At 42.2% G+C, this 22029-nt stretch overlaps 1 protein-coding gene across 5 annotated transcripts in view; it reads right to left on the bottom strand.

The window, feature by feature from the left end:
• Positions 1–22029, bottom strand: part of apc (APC regulator of WNT signaling pathway) — an 85466-nt gene that overhangs the window by 40714 nt on the left and 22723 nt on the right. The window contains exons 1-2 of one of the 5 annotated variants that reach the window (XM_014138658.2): positions 4702–4842; positions 3571–3645 (exon numbers count right to left, since the gene is read on the bottom strand). The exons of 1 other annotated variant lie outside the window; for it this stretch is intronic. The gene's annotated coding sequence lies outside the window, so the exon portion shown is untranslated. Of the gene's footprint in view, positions 1–3570; positions 3646–4064; positions 4178–4701; positions 4918–19761; positions 20025–22029 lie in introns of those variants that run through there. 3 more of the 5 variants (XM_014138659.2, XM_014138656.2, XM_014138657.2) reach the window with 3 other exon arrangements.

The raw sequence follows: 22029 nt of genomic DNA, 5'->3' as shown, positions 1-22029 counted from the left end.
AACGGTTGTTGGAAGAAGTGGATCATCATAATTACGATAACAGTTCAATAATAGCGTAGTTATTAACCTATATTTTAGCAAAAAATATTGAGAAACATTCATTTTGTTTAGATGCAAGAACAAAAAGACAAAAAAAAAGAGGATTACATGCAAGGTCCAATTTTTCCAAGTCTCCAGCTGACATTGAAGCCCAGTCCACCACTGTGAAGCTACAGCCACAGCACAACGGTGCCATACCATCTCTTGCCATACCACCTGTCAAATGGTTCATGGCCAACTACCACTGATATCCATCCACTGAAATCTCAATGCACATGGCATTGTCTAAACACCACAAAATCCAATAGATTAGAACCTTATATTTTTAATATTAACCACATCCTACAACACTGATAATCCATATCACACATGTTCACTGACCACATTGTGCATCCGCTACAAGACCATGGTGCTTGCCTACGGAGCTGTGAGGGGAACGGCACCCCCGTACCTTCAGGCTCTGATCAGGCCCTACACCCAAACAAGAGCACTCCGTTCATCCACCTCTGGCCTGCTCGCCTCCCTACCTCTGAGGAAGCACAGTTCCCGCTCAGCCCAGTCAAAACTGTTCGCTGCTCTGGCACCCCAATGGTGGAACAAGCTCCCTCACGACGCCAGGACAGCGGAGTCAATCACCACCTTCCGGAGACACCTGAAACCCCACCTCTTTAAGGAATACCTGGGATAGGATATAGTAATCCTTCTAACCACCCCCTTAAAAGATTTAGATGCACTTTTGTAAAGTGGTTGTTCCACTGGATACTATAAGGTGAATGCACCAATTTGTAAGTCGCTCTGGATAAGAGCGTCTGCTAAATGACTTAAATGTAAATGTAAATGTACAATTTAAGCCTAGGCCAAAATGGGCACGGTTTACACTATACTCCTTGTTAATGCAACTAAATATCTCTGCTATCTACTGCAACAAACAACGTTTGCAAGGACCATACCACAGGGACTGTGCATTGCATCTACTATGATTAGGGCAGGCCGTGGTTTACTAATATGTTAACCTGAGAAGAGAGGATCTAGAAGACAGAAGATGTAGTCGGCCAGCTAAAGGAACACCATTACTCATGCACCACAGAGCCCCCTACATCCCTGTGAAGACAACTCTACATGACAGGAGGGACACTCGTTCATCTTGCTGAGGAAAAGTTTGTATTTTTAGATCATCCATCATGGAGAGGGTAGGAGGCAAGCAAGCGGGGTGAGTAGTAACTGGATCACTGAAGTGGAAAATGTATCAGTCTTTGGTTACCAAATGATCAGTGAGTGACATGTTAATATCAGCAAAGGCCTTGGCATGAAGGCTTACTCTTTGGAACTCTTTAGCAGTGCTACCACTAGAGCAGACTCCGGCATGAGCATACAGACCCAACTAACTAAACTTAACCTCTTTGGGCTGGGGTGCAGTATTTTCACATTCGGATGAAAAGCGTGCCCAGAGTAAACTGCCTGCTACTCAGTATCTTACTCAGTAAGATATGCATATTATTAGCAGATTTGGATAGAAAACACTCTGAAGTTTCTAAAACTGTTTGAATGATGTCTGAGTATAACAGAACTCATATGGCAGGCGAAAACATGAGAAAAATCCAACCAGGAAGTGGGAAATCTGAGGTTTGTAGTTTTTCAAGTGATTGCCTATCTAATATACAGTGTAAATTTGGTCAGATTGCACTTCCTAAGGCTTCCACTAGATGTCAACAGTCTTTAGAACGTTGTTTCAGGCTTCTATTGTAAAAGGGGAACGAATAAGAGCGGTTTGAACCAGTGGTCAGGCTGAAAGCCTTTAGTTTAGCCGCACGCGGCCATGAGCACGAGCTCCTTTCCTTTCTACAGACAAAGGAATTGTCCGGTTGGAATATTATTGAAGATTTATGATAAAAACATCCTAAAGATTGATGCTATACATCGTTTGACATGTTTCTACAAACTGAAATTGAACTTTTTTTGACTTTGTCTGGACTTAGTGCCCGCGCCTTGTGCATTTGGATTAGTGTACTGAACGCGCAAACAAAAAGGAGGTATTTGGACATAAAGATGAACTTTATCGAACAAAACAAACATTTATTGTGGAACTGGGATTCCTGGGAGTGCATTCTGATGAAGATCAAAGGTAAGTGAATATTTATAATGCTATTTCTGACTTCTGTTGACTCCACAACATGGCGGGTATGTGTATGGCTTGTTTTGGTCGCTGAGCGCTGTACTCAAGATTATTGCATGGTGTGCTTTCGCTGTAAAGCTTTTTTGAAATCTGACACAGCGGTTGCATTAAGGAGAAGTATATCTTTAACAGTGGCTTATATTATCCCCTGGTCGACATTGATTAGTCAATCAACTTCACAGTGCAATATTAGTAATTCAGAACCATGATATTGGTTTGTTTGACACAATGTCCTGGTTCCCTAGACTAGAGTAACATTTGTTTGCCAAAGATTAAATGAAGCGCCAATCGAATTCAATGAGTCAATTAGGCTGGGTTGACTGGGCAGTGAGTCTGTCCCAAAATGTCAATACTGCCCTCACTAGGCTGGATCCTATACACAGGACGGGTAGAGAAGAACACTCAGCAGCATTCCAGAACCACCCTGTGAGTTCTGTCAATGCACTGGCTAATGAACACATAATATATCAGGGTTCTATATCCATTGATGCAAAGAGGTAACCAAAACAACATTTCCAAAATTGGATCGGGGATGTGTATTAAAAAAAAAAATAGTAATTTTATGGATACACTGCCACTTCATGCATTTCCAATACAGTGGAGAACTGCAGAAGGTGAGCCAAAAGACAAGCCCCTGTTGGCAGATGCAGACTGAAGTAGTTCAATTGGCAGCCATTTTGGAGATTCAATTCTAGCCTACGCCATAAAACAGAGAGCTTATCATCACCATCATTTAACAGCCAGCGTCTACAACTGCTGACTATGATGAGCGATGGGATCCAGAATGAGGTTGCAATGCTACAATGATCATTGTACTGTGCCCCAGTGTAATATCAACATAAATTCTATAGTATTATAGTGAATATGGCTGTTATAGATATCTAGCAGGAAGGTAGGCTACAGTTACACAAATTGTATTAAAAATTACACAAGCCCGTAGGCCTATATCAGTTTCATAATTGCATTATCAATTACGTCAACATCCACATCAGTTTATAATCGTATTATCAGTTAGACCCATCTGCATGAGCTCCCTGTCATCGCCACACCATTTCCATATTAGGCTACTTCTCCTGCCCCTTACTTTACAGTTTTAACCTATATTTCACTAAATTAATTTCCTCCAGATATTAGACTAATGCGCTGTTATTTTAATTAGGCTAGTAGACAACACTGATCACTCTTCCTCGGTCATTCACTAGTGTGCAGTAAACTAGGCTAGTTCATGGATGAAAACCAAAAACATTTTTTGTACAAATAAATTCAACTGATACAATGTGTAGGCTGTAACTGTACAATACACACAAAGCTTGCAGGTAAAAATAAATAAAAATAATAATAATAATCTAGAATCTTACCATGTCCTCTCCCTCTGCATCATGTAGCTATACACCCACAGAACTCAGCCCACTAAAAATCAGTCAGTAATATCTCTAGATAGAGAAAACAAAGCAACACAACATTGAACAAAGCAAACCACTACTGGCACCATATAGGCTAAACCTGTCAAATTGTGCCTACAAAAGGGTTTGAAGGGGGCGCGAGCGAGAAGAAACATGAAGGGGGGAATGAACAAATGAAAGAAAAGAACAGAGCAGGGGCTGAGAAAGAAGAGGACTGCATCCTCTTCTACCTCATGAATATTGCATCAATGTTCTCAAAATACATCCTCCCCTTAAATTGGCTAATTCTGGGTATCCATTTTGCAGGTTGATGCTTCCTGGTGCATTAAAATGTATATTGAAAATGACAAATCCTCGTGTCCAATTCTCTCTAAATTAACATCTTCCTCTCTCCAAATGAGGATTCCATCTTGACACGATAAAACAACCAGGCAGGCGCTCACATTTACCTTTCGTCTGACACTGGCAGTGAACGTAGCACTGCACTGGATGGATGAGGCTTTTTGTGAATCTGTGAAAGGGTGTGTGTGTGTGTGTGTGTGAGAGAGAGAGCGACACTATGGATGGAGACCCCCCCCTCAGCAGATAGCTAAACCAGAAAAACCCCAGCAGTCAGCTGCTGAGCGACAAATGCCCTTCCCTTGACACCACAAAGAAAAAGTAGGCAGACAGTGGTGTGAGCTCTCACACACACACACACACACAACCCAACCCTTCACAGCACAATACAACCAGGGATTAACCAATGACGACGTCAACACAGACAAAGACACCGTCAGACTGACCCCATAGCAACCCTACAGCGTCCAAAGAAAGACAGCATCGCACAGTCACAATGACACGTCTGCTTTGTTGGAGCATAATCGGTAGCTAGGCTAAGCAGAAGTCTCTCCCTCTCTCCCTCCAAAAGGCTTAGCGGCTACGCCTCGCTATTCACACAAACACACCATTATTCCCCCAGGAGCTCCCTGCCTGCCCCTAATCCCCATTAACAGACACGTTTTTTTAATATTCTGTCTCAATTTTTGTCTGTTGTAGAAAGGAGAAGTGGGGGCCTTTTCAATAATTGACAAAGCTAAACCTTACCCCATTTCGATAGCAGTGACAGTGTCCATCCCATCTCCTTCTCAACTGTGTCCGATGCTGAAAGCACATCCAGCCAGCACCCGGTCACATGACCACTCGGTACAGCCAATCGCCTGGCAGCGAGGATCAGGCAGGAACAGCCCTGTTCTGCTGTTTCCGTGGCTGGTTCTGCAGTGACCGATGCTGGCTGGCTTCCAGCTCTGTGGCACAGCTGCTTCTCCCAGCCGACTCAATTAGGTCTCTTATAAAGTGGTGAGGAGGAGTCTACCGTGTCCGGATGGGAATTCACAATTTTCTGGACTCAGGTTCACTTAAATATAATTTTAAGCTTTGTTTTACTGTTGAAAATTACATCTGATTTCAGGGTTGTATGTCGAGTTGTTCTCCTTAAATATAAGTCATCTTATTTGTTTCTGAATTGTTTAAATAAAAAATGTCCCCTTCCGGCTCCTGATATCAGGGCATAAAATCTACAATCAGTCTCCTGAATTAGCCTAGTGCGCATAGGTACGCCCAGCTGGTGCACATTCCCTGGCTAAACTAGCTGGCTAGATGAACTATGCTAGTTTTTGTCCTCATTGCCAAACTTCATAAATACTCCACCCTCAGCTTCAAAACTCCTTTGCTGGTTATACAATAAATGTGTAACTTTGAAATTTGCTGGAAAGAAACTTAAACAATGTATTGATTTATTGTTTGGTTGAATAGTTTGACTGGTTCGAGATATCTGTTGTAAGATGACAGAGGCAAAGGATATCATTGCTACATAACTAGGGCTGTCCCCAACAAAAACAAATCTTGGTCGGCCGGGAGTTGTCTTTTCTTTCCACCAAACGATTGGTACACATTTTTTGTGTGTGTATTTTTCCATATATAGACCTATGTGTTTCAATAAAATCAACTATATGCACTGAGCTTGTCTGGTGCTTTAAGTGCACTGTTTGATTAAATAATTAAGACAAATGACTAGAGTGAGTCCGACCGCAATTGATTTGATTGTGTCAGACCGGGCTCAGACTTGTTGCACTGTGTTAAAAAGTGCCTGTGTGACTAACACCCGTTGTCTTTCTCTCCTCCCTGCTGCAGCGACTACCACAGAACATCAAGTGTTTATCGCGCTGTCCGTGTTGCTGAAGCTGTAACATAATTACAGCCATTTCTGACTGAAAAGTTATGTTATTGAAATCCCTCATTTGTTTAGGAAAAAAACCATCCCCTATTCCCTCAACCCTTGCTCTCTTTACGTGGCACGCGTATGCATCGCAATCCATGCACGTGACCAATGGGGCCTGACTTATAGTCTATCATAATCACATCAAATTGGTTATAACAAACTCAGAACACTAACAGCATAATGGATGCAGAGGACGTGACAAATTAACTCTAAACAGGGGAATGTTTACTGATTGCTCAGGACGGAAAGGGGAATAAATTGTGTGTAATAAATTTGATTAGTTGTGGAACCTACTGGTGATCAAAGAATGTAAACAATGAATGCAAACACCAAATAAATTATAAGCATACCAGTGTTATAACATTGTTTTTCCTAAGCCTTTATTACAGCAAAGACTAAAAACAGTCGAATGCATTTGTGAATGCAATTGCTGACATGGAACGCTTTATTTATTGTTTAGGCTAATTATTCGAGGGTCACTGTTATTTTAAAACTACAAATGCAACATGCAAAGTGTTGGTCCCATGTTTCATGAGCTGAAATAAAACTCAGACATTTCCACACACAAAGCTTAATTCTCTAAAATGTTGTGCACACATTTGTTTACATCCCTGTTAGTGAGCATTTTTTCCATTGCCAAGATAATCAAGCCACCTAACAGGTGTGGCATATCAAGAAGCTGAAAACAGCATGGTCATTACACAGGTGCACCTTGTGCTGGGGACAATAACAGGCCACTTTAAAATGTGCAGTTTTGTCACACAACACAATGTCACAGATGTCTCAAGTTGAGGGAGTGTGTAATTGGCATGCTGACTGCAAGAATGTCCACCAGAGTTGTTGCCATAAAATTGAATATTAATTTCTCTACCACAAGCTGGCTCCAACTTCATTTTTAGAGAATTTGGCAGTACGTCCAACCGGCCTCACAACCACAGAACACGTGTAACCACGCCAGCCCAGGACCAACACATCCGGCTTCTTCACCTGCGGGATCATCTGAGGGGGGGTGGGGGTGTTGCTGAGGAGCATCTCTGTCTGTAATATTGCCCTTTTGTGGGGAAAAACTCCTGATTGCCTGGGCCCGTCTCCCCAGCGGGTGGGCCAATGCCTTGGTCATCCCTGTGGCTCAGTTGGTAGAGCATGGTGTTTGCAATGCCAGCATGGTGGGTTCGATTCCCACAGGGGGGGCCAGTACAACAAAAAAAAAAATGGCATGAAATTAAATGTATGTATTCACTACTGTAAGTCGCTCTGGATAAGAGCATCTGCTAAATGACTGAAAATGTAAATGAAAATGAAAAGTAACAATGGGCAGCCTTTCCCCGCATGGCTCCATGGGATACAGTGGGGGAAAAAAGTATTTGAGCCCCTGCTGATTTTGTACGTTTGCCCACTTACAAAGAAATGATCAGTCTATCATTTTAATAGTAGGTTCATTTGAACAGCGAAAGACAGAACAAAAAAATCCTGAAAAACACATGTCAAATGTTATAAAATTATTTGCATTTTAATGAGGGAAATAAGTATTTGACCCCTCTGCAAAACATGACTTAGTACTTGGTGGCAAAACCCTTGTTGGCAATCACAGAGGTCAGACATTTCTTGTAGTTGGCCACCAGGTTTGCACACATCTCAGGAGGGATTTTGTCCCACTCCTCTTTGCAGATCTTCTCCAAGTCATTAAGGTTGAGGCTGATGTTTGGCAACTCGAACCTTCAGCTCCCTCCACAGATTTTCTATGGGATTAAGGTCTGGAGACTGGCTAGGCCACTCCAGGACCTTAATGTGCTTCTTCTTGAGCCACTCCTTTGTTGCCTTGGCCATGTGTTTTGAGTCATTGTCATGCTGGAATACCCATCCACGACCCATTTTCAATGCCCTGGCTGAGGGAAGGAGGTTCTCACCCAAGATTTGACAGTACATGGCCCCGTCAAATGATGCGGTGAAGTTGTCCTGTCCCCTTAGCAGAAAAACACCCCCAAAGCATAATGTTGCCACCTAAATGGTTGCAGGATTTCAGTCCTTCACGGTGTAGTGTGTTACCAATTGTTTTCTTGGTGACTATGGTCCCAGCTGCCTTGAGATCATTGACAAGATCCTCCCGTGTAGTTCTGGGCTGATTCCTCACCGTTCTCATGATCATTGCAACTCCACGAGGTGAGATCTTGCATGGAGCCCCAGCCCGAGGGATATTGACAGTTCTTTTGTGTTTCTTCCATTCGCGAATAATCGCACAAAATGTTGTCACCTTCTCGCCAATCTGCTTGGCGATGGTCTTGTAGCCCATTCCAGCCTTGTGTAGGTCTACAATCTTGTCCCTGACATCCTTGGAGAGCTCTTTGGTCTTGGCCATGGTGGAGAGTTTGGAATCTGATTGATTGATTGCTTCTGTGGACAGGTGTCTTTTATACAGGTAACAAGCTGCGGTTAGGAGCACTCCCTTTAACCTGTTATGGCTAGGGGGCAGTATTTTCACGGCTGGATAAAAAACGTACCCGATTTAATCTGGTTACTACTCCTGCCCAGTAACTAGAATATGCATATAATAATTGGCTTTGGATAGAAAACACTCCAAAGTTTCTAAAACTGTTTGAATGGTGTCTGTGAGTATAACAGAACTCAAATGGCAGGTCAAAACCTGAGAGATTCCTTTACAGGAAGTGGCCTGTCTGACCATTTATTGTCTTTCTTTGACATCTCATTCCATTACAAAGGATCTCTGCGGTAACGTGACACTTCCCACGGCTCCAATAGGCTCTCAGAGCCAGGGAAAAACCTGAATGTCGTCATTCCAGCCCCAGGCTGAAACACATTATCGCCTTTCTCAAGTGGCCGATCAAGGGACTGTGGGCTTAGGCACGTGCACTGGCCGCCCCCGTCTTTGTGTTTTTTCTCTGTTTGCCGAAAAGGAACTCCTTTATGCACTCGATATGTCCGATTTTAAAATAGCTTTTCGGTGAAAGCACATTTTGCAATATTCTCAGTAGATAGCCCAGCCATCACGGCTAGCCATTTAGACACCGACCAAGTTTAGCCCTGACCAAACTCCGATTTACTATTACAAAAGTTTGATTACCTTTGTTGTCTTCGTCAGAATGCACTCCCAGGACTGCTACTTCGATAACAAATGTTGGTTTGGTCCAAAATAATCCATCGTTATATCCAAATAGCGGCGTTTTGTTTGTGCGTTCAAGACACTATCCGAAGTGTAAATAAGGGTCACGAGCATGGCGCAATTCGTGACAAAAGATTTCAAAATATTCCATTACCGTACTTTGAAGCATGTCAACCGCTGTTTAAAATCAATTTTTATGCCATTTTTCTCGTAAAAAAGCGATAATATTCCGACCGGGAATCTGCGTTTAGGTAAACAGACTAAAGAAAACATAGCATGAGGTCGACGCGGGCACGCGCCTGAGTCTCACAGTACTGTAACCAGCCACTACCCAAACACGCTACTTTTTTTTCAACCAGAGCCGGCAAAGCCACGATTCAGCTTTTTGCCGCCTTCTGAGAGCCCATGGGAGCCGTAGGAAGTGTCACGTAACAGCAGAGATCCTCTGTAATGGATAGAGATAATCAAGAAGGGCAAGAAATTGTCAGACAGGCCACTTCCTGCATGGAATCTTCTCAGGTTTTGGCCTGCCAAATGAGTTCTGTTATACTCACAGACACCATTCAAACAGTTTTAGAAACTGTGGAGTGTTTTCTATCCAAAGCTAATAATTATATGCATATTCTAGTTTCTGGCCAGGAGTAATAATCAGATTAAATCGGGTACGTTTTTTATCCGGCTGTGAAAATACTGCCCCCTAGCCATAACAGGTTAAATAAAGGTAAAATAAAAATAAGGGAGGGTTAACCCAATTGTGCAGGTTGTTAAATCAGTGTTTGGTTTTGGTCCTGGGTGTTTGCCCCATATTTGTGTTTGTCACTATTGATTCTCTGGGGGTTAGTTTTGTGTTGCTTTCAGGTGTGTGTGGTGCCCTCTTAACCTCCGCCCCCTGCGACCCGGTCAGTGGTGTGACCAGGGCTCTCAGATTTTCTCGAGTTCTCATGACATTCCTGGATTACTCATTATTAATAAAGTCCGATTTTAATCATCAAATATGACACAGTTGAAAAAAGTTAAGGGTACAAGACAGCGTACATATCTGGCTGTGTTGGCAGAATCACTACATACAGTGGGGGGAAAAAAAGTATTTGATCCGCTGCTGATTTTGTACGTTTGCCCACTGACAAAGAAAGGATCAGTCTAATTTTAATGGTAGGTTTATTTGAACAGTGAGAGACAGAATAACATAAAAATCCAGAAAAACGCATGTAAAAAAATGTTATGAATTGATTTGCATTTTAATGAGGGAAATAAGTATTTGACCCCCTCTCAATCAGAAAGATTTCTGGCTCCCAGGTGTCTTTTATGCAGGTAACGAGCTGAGATTAGGAGCACACTCTTAATCAGGTAGGCCAGTTGAGAACAACTGCGACCTTAAGCTAATAGGAGATTTGAGTATTAGCTTAGACAGCCTGTTAGACAAAGGATCTCATCATAAACATGAAATAAACCCTGTTTAAACAAATTAGCCTAGCGTTCCCCGGAAATAAACAGAAATAAAAACATCTGCAAAGTTGAATCGTACAGAACAGCCTAAGAACTAAAACAACAGACAATTATAGATAGCTCTGTCTTATTGACGTGGATGTCAATTAAGGCAGACCCGCACCTCTCTGATTCAGAAGGATTGGGTTAAATGTGGAAGACATTTCAGTTGAATGCATTCAGTTGTACAACTGACTAGGTATCCCCCTTTCCCTTATTGACCACCTAACTGCTAGCTAGCCAGTTAATATAACTTCCCCCCCAAAAAAAATATTAGCTAAATTAGCCATGTTATGAATAACACTCATCTGCTGTTGACATCAGGATACGATGAGAGCACTAGTTAGTTAGCTCCAAAAGTGGTTAGTAACTTTGGCTGCATGCCAACAGTGATTAGAGACATCCAGGTGCTAGCTACACTACAACCATTTGACCAGGTTCCCTTGAAGCAATTGTAATGACAGTCCACCACAACATACCCGAGAGTCTCCTGATTAGCAACAGATAGTTTAATTTTATTGTGTATTAAAAACAGTTTGAGATCATTGTGAGAGGGATTTTGCCAGCGGTTGAATGGGGAATAGGGCTTCCCGGGAAACTGATGTCTGAGGTAACCAAGGAAGGTGGGCCTTAGCAAAGTGTAAATTGACACCTGAGTAAATAAATGCATTTCCAATAAATACTTGACATAGCATAGGCCTACATATTTTGTTGCGAGAGAGTCAGAATGAAAGCATTGACTGACTGCCTGGAAGGAACCCGCTAGCTAGCGTGGAAGTCAAACACATTCCCCTGTGAGATCTAATTCCATAACAATAGTAAACCCATGCCCAACTCAATAGATACCCATCATGTGAGTGGAGGAGCACAGAGAGAATACTGGATGTCCTGGCCTTCACAGCAGGACCTGGGTTCAGGAGTCTTTTCCTGTCAGGAGGAGCTCATATTCCAACCAAGCAGAAAATAGTACTAAAGTGTTTAGGCTATAGACTGATGATGTTATTGGATTAGGGCTATAGCCAGATCTTCTACAGTGTAACCATTTTACTCGCATATGCCCCAAAATATTTACCTGCGTGACCTGACATTTTTATTTTGCAACACCCGTGTGCCTAGAAAAATTAAGGATTCTAGCTTTAATACATCATATTTTTCCATTGTGTTGCTACATTTTTCAACTTACGAGATCATCAGTTTCTTGGCAATTTCTGGCATGGAATAGCCTTCATTTCTCAGAACAAGAATAGACTGTCGAGTTTCAGAAGAAAGATCTTTGTTTCCTGACATTTTAAGCCTGTAATCTAACCCACAAATGCTGATGCTCCAGATACTCAACTAGTCTAAGAAGGCCAGCATCCCGGAGTCGCCTCTTCACTGTTGACGTTGAGACTGGTGTTTTGCGGGTACTATTTAACCTGTTTAGGATAGGGGGCAGTATTTTCACTGCCGGATAAAAAAACATACCCGATTTAATCTGGTTATTACTCCTGCCCAGAAACTAGAATATGCATATAATTGTTTGATTTGGATAGAAAACACCCTAAAGTTTCTAAAACTGTTTGAATGGTGTCTGAGTATAACAGAACTCATATGGCTGGCCAAAACCTGAGAAGATTCCATACAGGAAGTGCCCTGTCAGACAATTTGTTGTCCTTCTGTTGCATCTCAATCGAAAATACAGCATCTCTGCTGTAACGTGACATTTTTTAAGGCTTCCATTGGCTCTCAGAAGGCGCCAGAAAGTGGAATGGGGTGTCTGCTGTCTCTGGGCAAAGAACAGCAGGAGAATTTGTGAGTGGTCAGCCTGGGGACAGTGACACTGGAGATGCGCATTCATGTGAATTCTCCATGTTTTTCTTTCTCTCTTTGAATGAATACGTTGCTCGGTTGGAATATTATCGCTATTTTATGAGAAAAAGAGCATAAAAATTGATTTTAAACAGCGTTTGACATGCTTCGAAGTACGGTAATGGAATATTTTGACATTTTTTTGTCACGAAATGCGCTCGCGCGTCACCCTTCGGATAGTGACCTGAACGCACGAACAAAACGGCGCTATTTGAATATAACTATGGATTATTTGGAACCAAAACAACATTTGTTGTTGAAGTAGAAGTCCTGGGAGTGCATTCTGACGAACAGCAGCAAAGGTAATGCAATTTTTCTAATTGTAATTCAGAGTTTGATGAGCCACAAACTTGGTGGGTGTCAAAATAGCTAGCCGTGATGGCCGGGCTATGTACTCAGAATATTGCAAAATTTGCTTTCGCCGAAAAGCTATTTTCAAATCTGACACCGCGATTGCATAAAGGAGTTCTGTATCTATAATTCTTAAAATAATTGTTATGTATTTTGTGAACGTTTATCGTGAGTAATTTAGTAAATTCACTGGAAGTTTGCGGTGGGTATGCTAGTTCTGAACATCACATGCTAATGTAAAAAGCTGGTTTTTGATATAAATATGAACAAAACATGCATGTATTGTATAACATAATGTCCTAGGAGTGTCCTCTGATGAAGATCAAAGGTTAGTGCTGCATTTAGCTGTGGTTTTGGTTTTTGTGACATATATGCTTGCTTTGAAAATGGCTGTGCGATTATTTTTGGCAGGGTACTCCTGACATAATGTAATGTTTTGCTTTCGCTGTAAAGCCTTTTTGAAATCGGACAATGTGGTTAGATTAACGAGAGTCTCGTCTTTAAAATGGTGTAAAATAGTCATATGTTTGAGAAATTGAAGTTATAGCATTTGAGGTATTTGTATTTCGCGTCACGCAATTCCACTGGCTGTTGACAAGGGTGGGACGCTTAAAATATATACTTGTGTATTGATTTTAAGAAAGACATTGATGTTTATGGTTAGGTACAAGTTGGAACAACGACCGTCCTTTTTCGCGAATGCGCACCGCATCGATTATATGCAACGCAGGACAGGCTAGATAAACTAGTAATATCATCAACCATGTGTAGTTAACTAGTGATTATGATTGATTGTTTTTTATAGGATAACTTTAATGCTAGCTAGCAACTTACCTTCTTACTGCATTAGCGTAACAGGCAGGCTCCTCGTGGAGTGCAATGTAAAGCAGGTGGTTAGAGCGTTGGACTAGTTAACCGTAAGGTTGCAAGATTGAATCCCCAAGCTGACAAGGTAAAAATCTGTCGTTCTGCCCCTGAACAAGGCAGTTAACCCACTGTTCCTAGGCCGTCATTGAAAATAAGAATGTGTTCTTAACTGACTTGCCTAGTTAAAAAATATGTATTAAAAAAACAAATAAGAATTAAAAAAACAATCAAATTCTAAATAAAAACTAATTTAAAAAATAAAAAAATAGATATAAATTTTAAAAAATAAATAACATTTCGGCAAATCGGTGGCCAAAAATACCGATTGTTATGAAAACTTGAAATCGTCCCTAATTAATCGGCCATTCCAATTAATCAATCGACCTCTACTGTGAGGGACAGGTACACAGCAATGTACGAGATCTTCAGTTTCTTGGCAATTTCTGGCATGGAATAGCCTTCATTTCTCAGAACAAGAATAGACTGTCGAGTTTCAGAAGAAAGATCTTTGTTTCTGACCATTTTGAGCCTGTAATCGAACCCACAAATGCTACAGATACTCAACTAGTCTAAAGGCCAGTTTTATTGCTTCTTTAAAATCAGCATAACAGTTTTCAGCTGTGCTAACATAATTGCAAAATGGCTTATAATGATCAATTAGCATTTTAAAGTGATACATTTGGATTAGCTAACAACATGCCATTGGAACACAGGAGTGATGGTTGCTGATAAAGGGCCTCTGTACGCCTATGGAGATATTCCATAAAAAGTAGTTTTTTTAATCAATAACAAATCAGCCGTTTACAGCTATAATAGTCATTTACAACATTAACAATGTATTCACTGTATTTCTGATCAATTTGATGTTATTTTAAGACAAAGAATTTGCTTTTCTTTCAAAAACAAGGACATTTCTAAGTGACCCCAAACTTTTGAACAATAGTGTAATGGTCTCCTCCATCTTGGATTCACAGCGCCACAGTACCATTGTTGACTATATTTGCCTACTCAATTAAAAACCTGACAAATAAAAGACAACTGAATGAGCTTCTTGTTAGTGTTAAATCATACTCATCTCTCTCCCTCTCAATGGTTGCCCTGTATCACCACGCAACAGAGAATGAGAGGAAAATGAAAACGTATTTCTAAATGCAGGTTTTTTTTTCTTCATGCAAATGAAGACTGAAAGAGCAAGGGGAAGCCAGACGTTGGCAGTCAAGGACCCTTGGACTTCGTCCCAAATGGCACCCTAGTTCCTATATAAAGCATTACTTTCGACCAGAGACAATGCCTCTGTAGGGAATAAAGTGTCATTTGGGACACCGTCTTGTTGGCTGGCCTGGTCCCCTCTCTCATTGTTGATGTTGTCCTTAGTATAATTCTCACACATTCATTCACCTACGCGTGGGAAACATTTTTCATCAACTTAGTTCAATTCAAGGCAACAAGCTAACGATACATCATAGAGAGACCAAACACTTGACAGTCCTCCAACCCAGTCAATGCAATAGCGGGGTACCCAACGGGAATAACAGTAATTTCAATAATGGGGCCACTTGACAAGATAATAGGCCTATGGCTTGACACTGCGAACACTGTTAGGGTTTCCACAAGGGTCAATGTAATACATCAAACACATGTCATGGTAATATACAGGAGTTTTCTATCAACATGGAAAGAGCAATTCAATAAAAACACTATCCCAGAATAAGTTGAGGGTGTCTGTGGTCACCAAAAACGGTGAGACAAGAGAACGTGGGAATGCGGGGCGGCAGGTAGCCTAGTGGTTAGAGCATTAGACTAGTAACGAAAGGTTGCTAGATTGAATCCCCGAGCTGACAAGGTAAAAATCTGTCGTTCTGCCCCTGAACAAGGCAGTTTAACCCACTGTTCCTAGGCCATCAATGTAAATAAGAATTTGTTATTTTTTTATTTCAACTTTATTTAACCTGTTAGGGCTAGGGGGCAGTATTTACACGGCCGGATAAAAAAACGTACCCGATTTAATCTGGTTATTACTACTGCCCAGAAACTAGAATATGCATATAATTATTGGCTTTGGATAGAAAACACCCTAAAGTTTCTAAAACTGTTTGAATGGTGTCTGTGAGTATCACAGAACTCATATGGCAGGCAAAAACCTGAGAAGATTCTGTACAGGAAGTGCCCTCTCTGACCATTCCTTGGGCTTCTTGACGCTCTTTATTGAAAATGTAGGATCTTTGCTGTAACGTGACACTTCCTACAGCTCCCATAGGCTCTCAGAACCCGGGAAAAAGCTGAATGATGTCGAGGCAGCCCCTGGCTGAAAAACATTAGCGCCTTTGGTAAGTGGTCTATCAGAGGACAATGAGACTGAGGCGCGTGCACGAGGCGACCCCATGTTTTTATTTTCTCTCTCTTTGAACTAAAACACGGTTTCCCGGTCGGAATATTATTGCTTTTTTACGAGAAAAAAGGCATAAAAATTTATTTTAAACAGCGGTTCACATGCTTCGAAGTACGGTAATGGAATATTTAGATTTTTTTTGTCACGAAACGCGTCGGGCACGTCACCCTTCTTAACTCTTTCGGATAGTGTCTTGAACGCACGAACAAAACAGAGGATATTTGAACATAACTATGGATTATTTTGAACCAAACCAACATTTGTTATTGAAGTAGAAGTCCTGGGAGTGCATTCTGACGAAGAACAGAAAAGGTAATAACATTTTTCTTATAGTAAATCTGACGTTGGTGAGGGCTAAACTTGGTGGGTGTCTAAATAGCTAGCCCTGTGATGCCGGGCTATCTACTCAGAATATTGCAAAATGTAATTTCACCGAAAAGCTATTTTAAAATCGGACATAGCGAGTGCATAAAGGAGTTCTGTATCTATAATTCTTAAAATAATTATGTTTTTTGTGAACGTTTATCGTGAGTAATTTAGTAAATTCACCGAAAGTTTGCGGGGGGTATGCTAGTTCTGAACGTCACATGCTAATGTAAAAAGCTGGTTTTTGATATAAATATGAACTTGATTGAACAAAACATGCATGTATTGTATAACAATGTCCTAGGAGTGTCATCTGATGAAGATCATCAAAGGTTAGTGCTGCATTTAGCTGTGGTTTTGGTTTATGTGACATTATATGCTAGCTTGAAAAATGGGTGTCTGATTATTTCTGGCTGGGTACTCTGCTGACATAATCTAATGTTTTGCTTTCATTGTTAAGCCTTTTTGAAATCGGACAGTGTGGTTAGATTAACGAGAGTCTTGTCTTTAAAATGGTGTAAAATAGTCATATGTTTGAGAAAGTGAAGTAATAGCATTTCTAAGGTATTTGAATATCGCGCCACGGGATTACACTGGCTGTTGAGAACAAGTTCTCATTTACAACTGCGACCTGGCCAAGATTAAGCAAAGCAGTGCGACAAACACCACATGGGATACACATGGGATAAACAAACTTAGTCAATAACACAATAGAAAACTCTGTATACAGTGCGTGCAAATGAAGTAAGAAGGTAAGGCAATAAATAGGCCAATAGTGGCAAAGTAATTACAATTTAGCAATTAACACTGGAGTGAGATGTGCAGATGAGTATGTGCAAGTAGAAATACTGGTGTGCAAAAGAGTAGAAAAACAAAAACAAATATGGGATGAGGTAGGTAGTTAGTTGGATGGGCTATTTACAGATGAGCTGTGTACAGCTGCAGCGATCGGTAAACTGCTCTGACAGCTGATGCTTAAAGTTAGTGAGGGAGATACAAGTCTCCAACTTCAGTGATTTTTGTAATTCGTTCCAGTCATTGACTTGGCAGAGAACTGGAAGGAAAGGCAGCCAAATGAGGTGTTGGATTTGGGGATGACCAGTGAAATATACCTGCTGGAGCGCGTGCTACGGGTGGGTGTTGCTATGGTGACCAGTGAGCTGAGATTAGGCAGAGCTTTACCTAGCAAAGACTTATAGATGACATGGAGCCAGTGGGTTTGGCAACAAATACATAGCGCGGACCAGCCAACGAGAGCATACAGGTCGCAGTGGTGGGTAGTATATGGGGCTTTGGTGACAAAACGGATGGCACTGTGATAGACAGCATCCAATTTGCTGAGTAGAGTGTTGGAGGCTATTTTGTAAGTGACATCGCCGAAGTCAAGGATCGGTAGGATAGTCAGTTTTACGAGGGTATGTTTGGTAGCATGAGTTAAGGAGGCTTTGTTGCGAAATAAGACGATTCTAGATTTAATTTTGGATTGGAGATGCTTAATATGAGTCTGGAAGGAGTGTTTACAGTCTAGCCAGACACCTAGGTATTATAGTTGTCCACATATTCTAAGTCAGAACGGTCCAGAGCAGTGACGCTAGTCAGGCGGGCGGGTGCGGGCAGCGATCGGTTGAAGAGCATGCATTTCATTTTACTAGCATTTAAGAGCATTTGGAGTCCACGGAAGGAGTGTTGTATGAAGCTCGTCTGGAGGTTTGTTAACACAGTGTCTAAAAGGGCCAGAAGTATACAGAATGGTGTAGTAAGCGTAGAGGTGGATCACAGAATCACCCACAGCAAGAGCGACATTGATATATACAGAGAAAAGAGTCGGCCGAGAATTGAACCCTGTGACACCCCCATAGAGACTGCCAGAGGTCCGGACAACAGCCCCTCCGATTTGACACACTGAACTCTGTCTGAGAAGTAGTTAGTGAACCAGGCGAGGCAGTCATTAGAGAAACCAAGGCTGTTGAGTCTGCCGATAAGAATACGGTGATTGACAGAGTCGAAAGTCTTGGCCAGGTTGATAAAGACGGCTGCACAGTACTGTCTTTTATCGATGGCGGTTATGATATCGTTTAGGACCTTGAGCGTGGCTGAGGTGCACCCGTGCCCAGCTCTGAAACCGGATTGCATCGCGGAGAAGGTACGGTTGGATTCGAAATGGTCGGTGATCTGTTTGTTCACTTGGCTTTCGAAGACTTTAGAAAGGCAGGGCAGGATGGATATTGGTCTGTAACGGTTAAATAAACAAATGTTGCTGTATTTGAGGTAACCACAAAGGTTACCAGATGGTGCCAAGAAGTGCAACATTGGAGGGACCACTAGATTATAATGCTGTCTCACATAGGCTGCAACTCAGTCTTTGGGCCCCCCACACACATGTTCATTTCCACCACACCTGATGCAACTAGTCAAGATGAATCAGGTGTGCTGGTGGTAGAATTGAACAAATATGTGGAATGGGCTAGCTGGGTGTTTCCAAAGACCTCTGTCGGGAAACACTAGGCTACAGAAGGCTAGACAAGCAAGTGCATGATGTTGGAGACAACAGTGGATGAGGCAACTGAGCAGAAAAACAACAGTATCTTGTAATATTGCTGTAGAGTTGCCCATAATGTAAAGTTGTTTACAACCACAATGTTCAGCTGCCTAATGAAACATACAAATACTTCCTCTATTACATCTCTGCATTATTCCATCCTGTGTATAACATACTTTATCACCCTACCATTGTAGTTACAGTAATTTTCACGATGTCAAGACAAAGCTGTCCATCCAGCTGTTTTTATACACTTGCCATAGATATCTGATATCCCGGGTCGACAACATCCTAGCGCCTGATCAATAACAGTGTACGTGGCTAATATGTCACACAAAGGGTTTGTTTAAGCAATGCAATACAACCTACTGGAAGCCAAACTTGATGGAACGTAAAGTTGCTGTGGCGATTGTAATATTTTATTTAGCAAGTTCTTCGTAAATTACTAAACTTTGTAACAAGCTCGTGATACATGAAACGTTCAATTACTTTACTGCACGGGACGCTGCACGGTTATTTTAAAACAACTTTGACGTCCATAATTTTGTATGTGTAAGAAACTAGCCAACAACATATCTTCAAAGTCCTGGCAGCTTGCCAAAAATTGTCGTCCTCTTTATTACATTTCCGATAGCTAGCAGTAACCCGGGATAATTGTAGGCTACCTATCAGAAAACTAGCACGCAAGCTAAATTAAGTTCATGCCAGCTCATTTCCATAGCCATGCTCAAAATAGTTGACATGAGTTCGTGTCCTACTCAGTTGAAAAGGTCTACCGGAGGTACTTGCATTGCCAGATAAATGCGTAGTTTTCTTCCAGTCAAAACAGGCTGCTTTGTAGCTAACGTGTAGCAGATTGCTCGCTAAAAAGCTAACGTTAGCTAGCTCGCGAGCTAACATTTAGCGAAGGTAAATAATCTTACCTGTAACGTTATCAACATTCGCTCCTATTTGCACCAAGTAGTTTATAGTGTATTCCAGGGTGAAAATTCACTATCAAAACCTCGAATCTAACTTTAGACGGGGGTCCATCCCTATACTTTGAAATGTTACAGTCTTCAAGACTCGAACTAAACTTTTTTCTATTGTGTCTCCCTCCGCTTTTTTTCTTTGTACTCTTGCTTCCTTCGTTACGCCATGTTGTCTCTACTGTCAGCTTGCGCGCATGCTTGATGATGATGCGCAAAGGGTATCCGCCCTCAGGCCGTGATAAATAAATGGTTGCGCTATCCGGGATCCTTCGGACGTCCCTACCCTTTTATTTTTTATTAAATGAAGCAAGTCAGTTAAGAACAAATTGTTATTTACAATGACGACCCACACTGAGCCAATTGTGCCCCACCCTATGGGACTCCCTATCCCGGCAGGAATCGAACCAGGGTGTGTAGTGACGCCTCTAGCAGTGAGATGCAGTGCCAGTGACCACTGTACCACTCGGGAGCCCCATTCTAACCCTGATCCAGCGTTTCGCAAACTCGGTCCTCGTGACGTTTTGGTTTTTGCCCTATCTATCACTAAACAGCTGATTCAAATGATCAAATCTTGATGATTACTTTATTATTTAAATCGGATGTGTAGTGCTAGGGCAAAAACCAAAACGTGCACTCCTTAGTGTGCCGAGGGCCGAATTTAGGAAACCCTGCCTTAACCCCCTACCAAAGTAGAGGGCGGTGCCTCTGGAATTTAAACACTGATTGAGTGAGCAGATTGTACTCCTATTAGAAAGATTGTGAGAGAGACAATTCCTTAGATCAGGGTTATCGAATGTTGATAAGAAATGAACAATGTTTGCAATTCTGTGCCATGTCACTCAGCTATGATTAAACAATTAACTGTCCATTTACCATATACAATGTAAATCCTGATTCTGCCTCCTCAACCCTCCTCTCCTCCCTTTCTGCATCCTTTGACTCTCTATGTCCCCTATCCTCCCGACCGGCTCGGTCCTCCCCTCCTGCTCCGTGGCTTGACGACTCATTGCGAGCTCACAGAACAGGGCTCCGGGCAGCCGAGCGGAAATGGAGGAAAACTAGCCTCCCTGCGGACCTCCTCTCTACATTTTCCTCCTCTGTTTCTGCTGCTAAAGCCACTTTCTACCACTCTAACTTCCAAGCATCTGCCTCTAACCCGAGGAAGCTCTTTGCCACCTTCTCCTCCTTCCTGAATCCTCCTCCCCCTCCCCCCTCCTCCTTCTCTGCGGATGACTTCGTCAACCATTTTGAAAAGAAGGTCGACGACATCCGATCCTCGTTTGTTAAGTCAAACGACACCGCTGGTCCTGCTCACATTGCCCTATATGCTTTGACCTCTTTCTCCCCTCTCTCTCCAGATGAAATCTTGCGTCTTGTGACGGCCAGCCGCCCAACAACCTGCCCGCTTGACCCTATCCCCTCCTCTCTTCTCCAGACCATTTCCGGAGACCTTCTCCCTTACCTCACCTCGCTCATCAACTCATCCTTGACCGCTGGCTACGTCCCTTCCGTCTTCAAGAGAGCGAGAGTTTCACCCCTTCTCAAAAAACCTACACTCGATCCCTCCGATGTCAACAACTACAGATCAAATCAAAAATCAAATCAAATGTATTTATATAGCCCTTCGTACATCAGCTGATATCTCGAAGTGCTGTACAGAAACCCAGCCTAAAACCCCAAACAGCAAGCAATGCATGTGAAAGAAGCACGGTGGCTAGGAAAAACTCCCTAGGAAAAACTCCCTAGAAAGGCCAAAACCAGGCTATGAGGGGTGGCCAGTCCTCTTCTGGCTGTGCAGGGTGGATATTATAACAGAACATGGTCAAGATGTTAAAATGTTCATAAATGACCAGCATGGTCAAATAATAATAATCATAGGGTTCCATAGCCGCAGGCAGAACAGTTGAAACTGGAGCAGCAGCACGGCCAGGTGGACTGGGGACAGCAAGGAGTCATCATACCAGGTAGTCCTGAGGCATGGTCCAAGGGCTCAGGTCCTCCGAGAGAAAGACAGAAAGAGAGAATTAGAGAGAGCATATTTAAATTCACACAGGACACCGGATAAGACAAGAGAAATACTCCAGATGTAACAGACTGACCCTAGCCCCCCGACACATAAACTACTGCAGCATAAATACTGGAGGCTGAGACAGGAGGGATCAGAAGACACTGTGGCCCCATCCGATGATACCCCCGGACAGGGCCAAACAGGCAGGATAC

This window comes from Salmo salar, chromosome ssa13 (assembly GCF_905237065.1).
Source record: "Salmo salar chromosome ssa13, Ssal_v3.1, whole genome shotgun sequence".
NCBI lineage: Eukaryota > Metazoa > Chordata > Actinopteri > Salmoniformes > Salmonidae > Salmo > Salmo salar.
The sequence above is the reverse complement of the archived record's forward strand: the minus strand, read 5'-3'. Positions and strand labels throughout refer to the sequence as shown.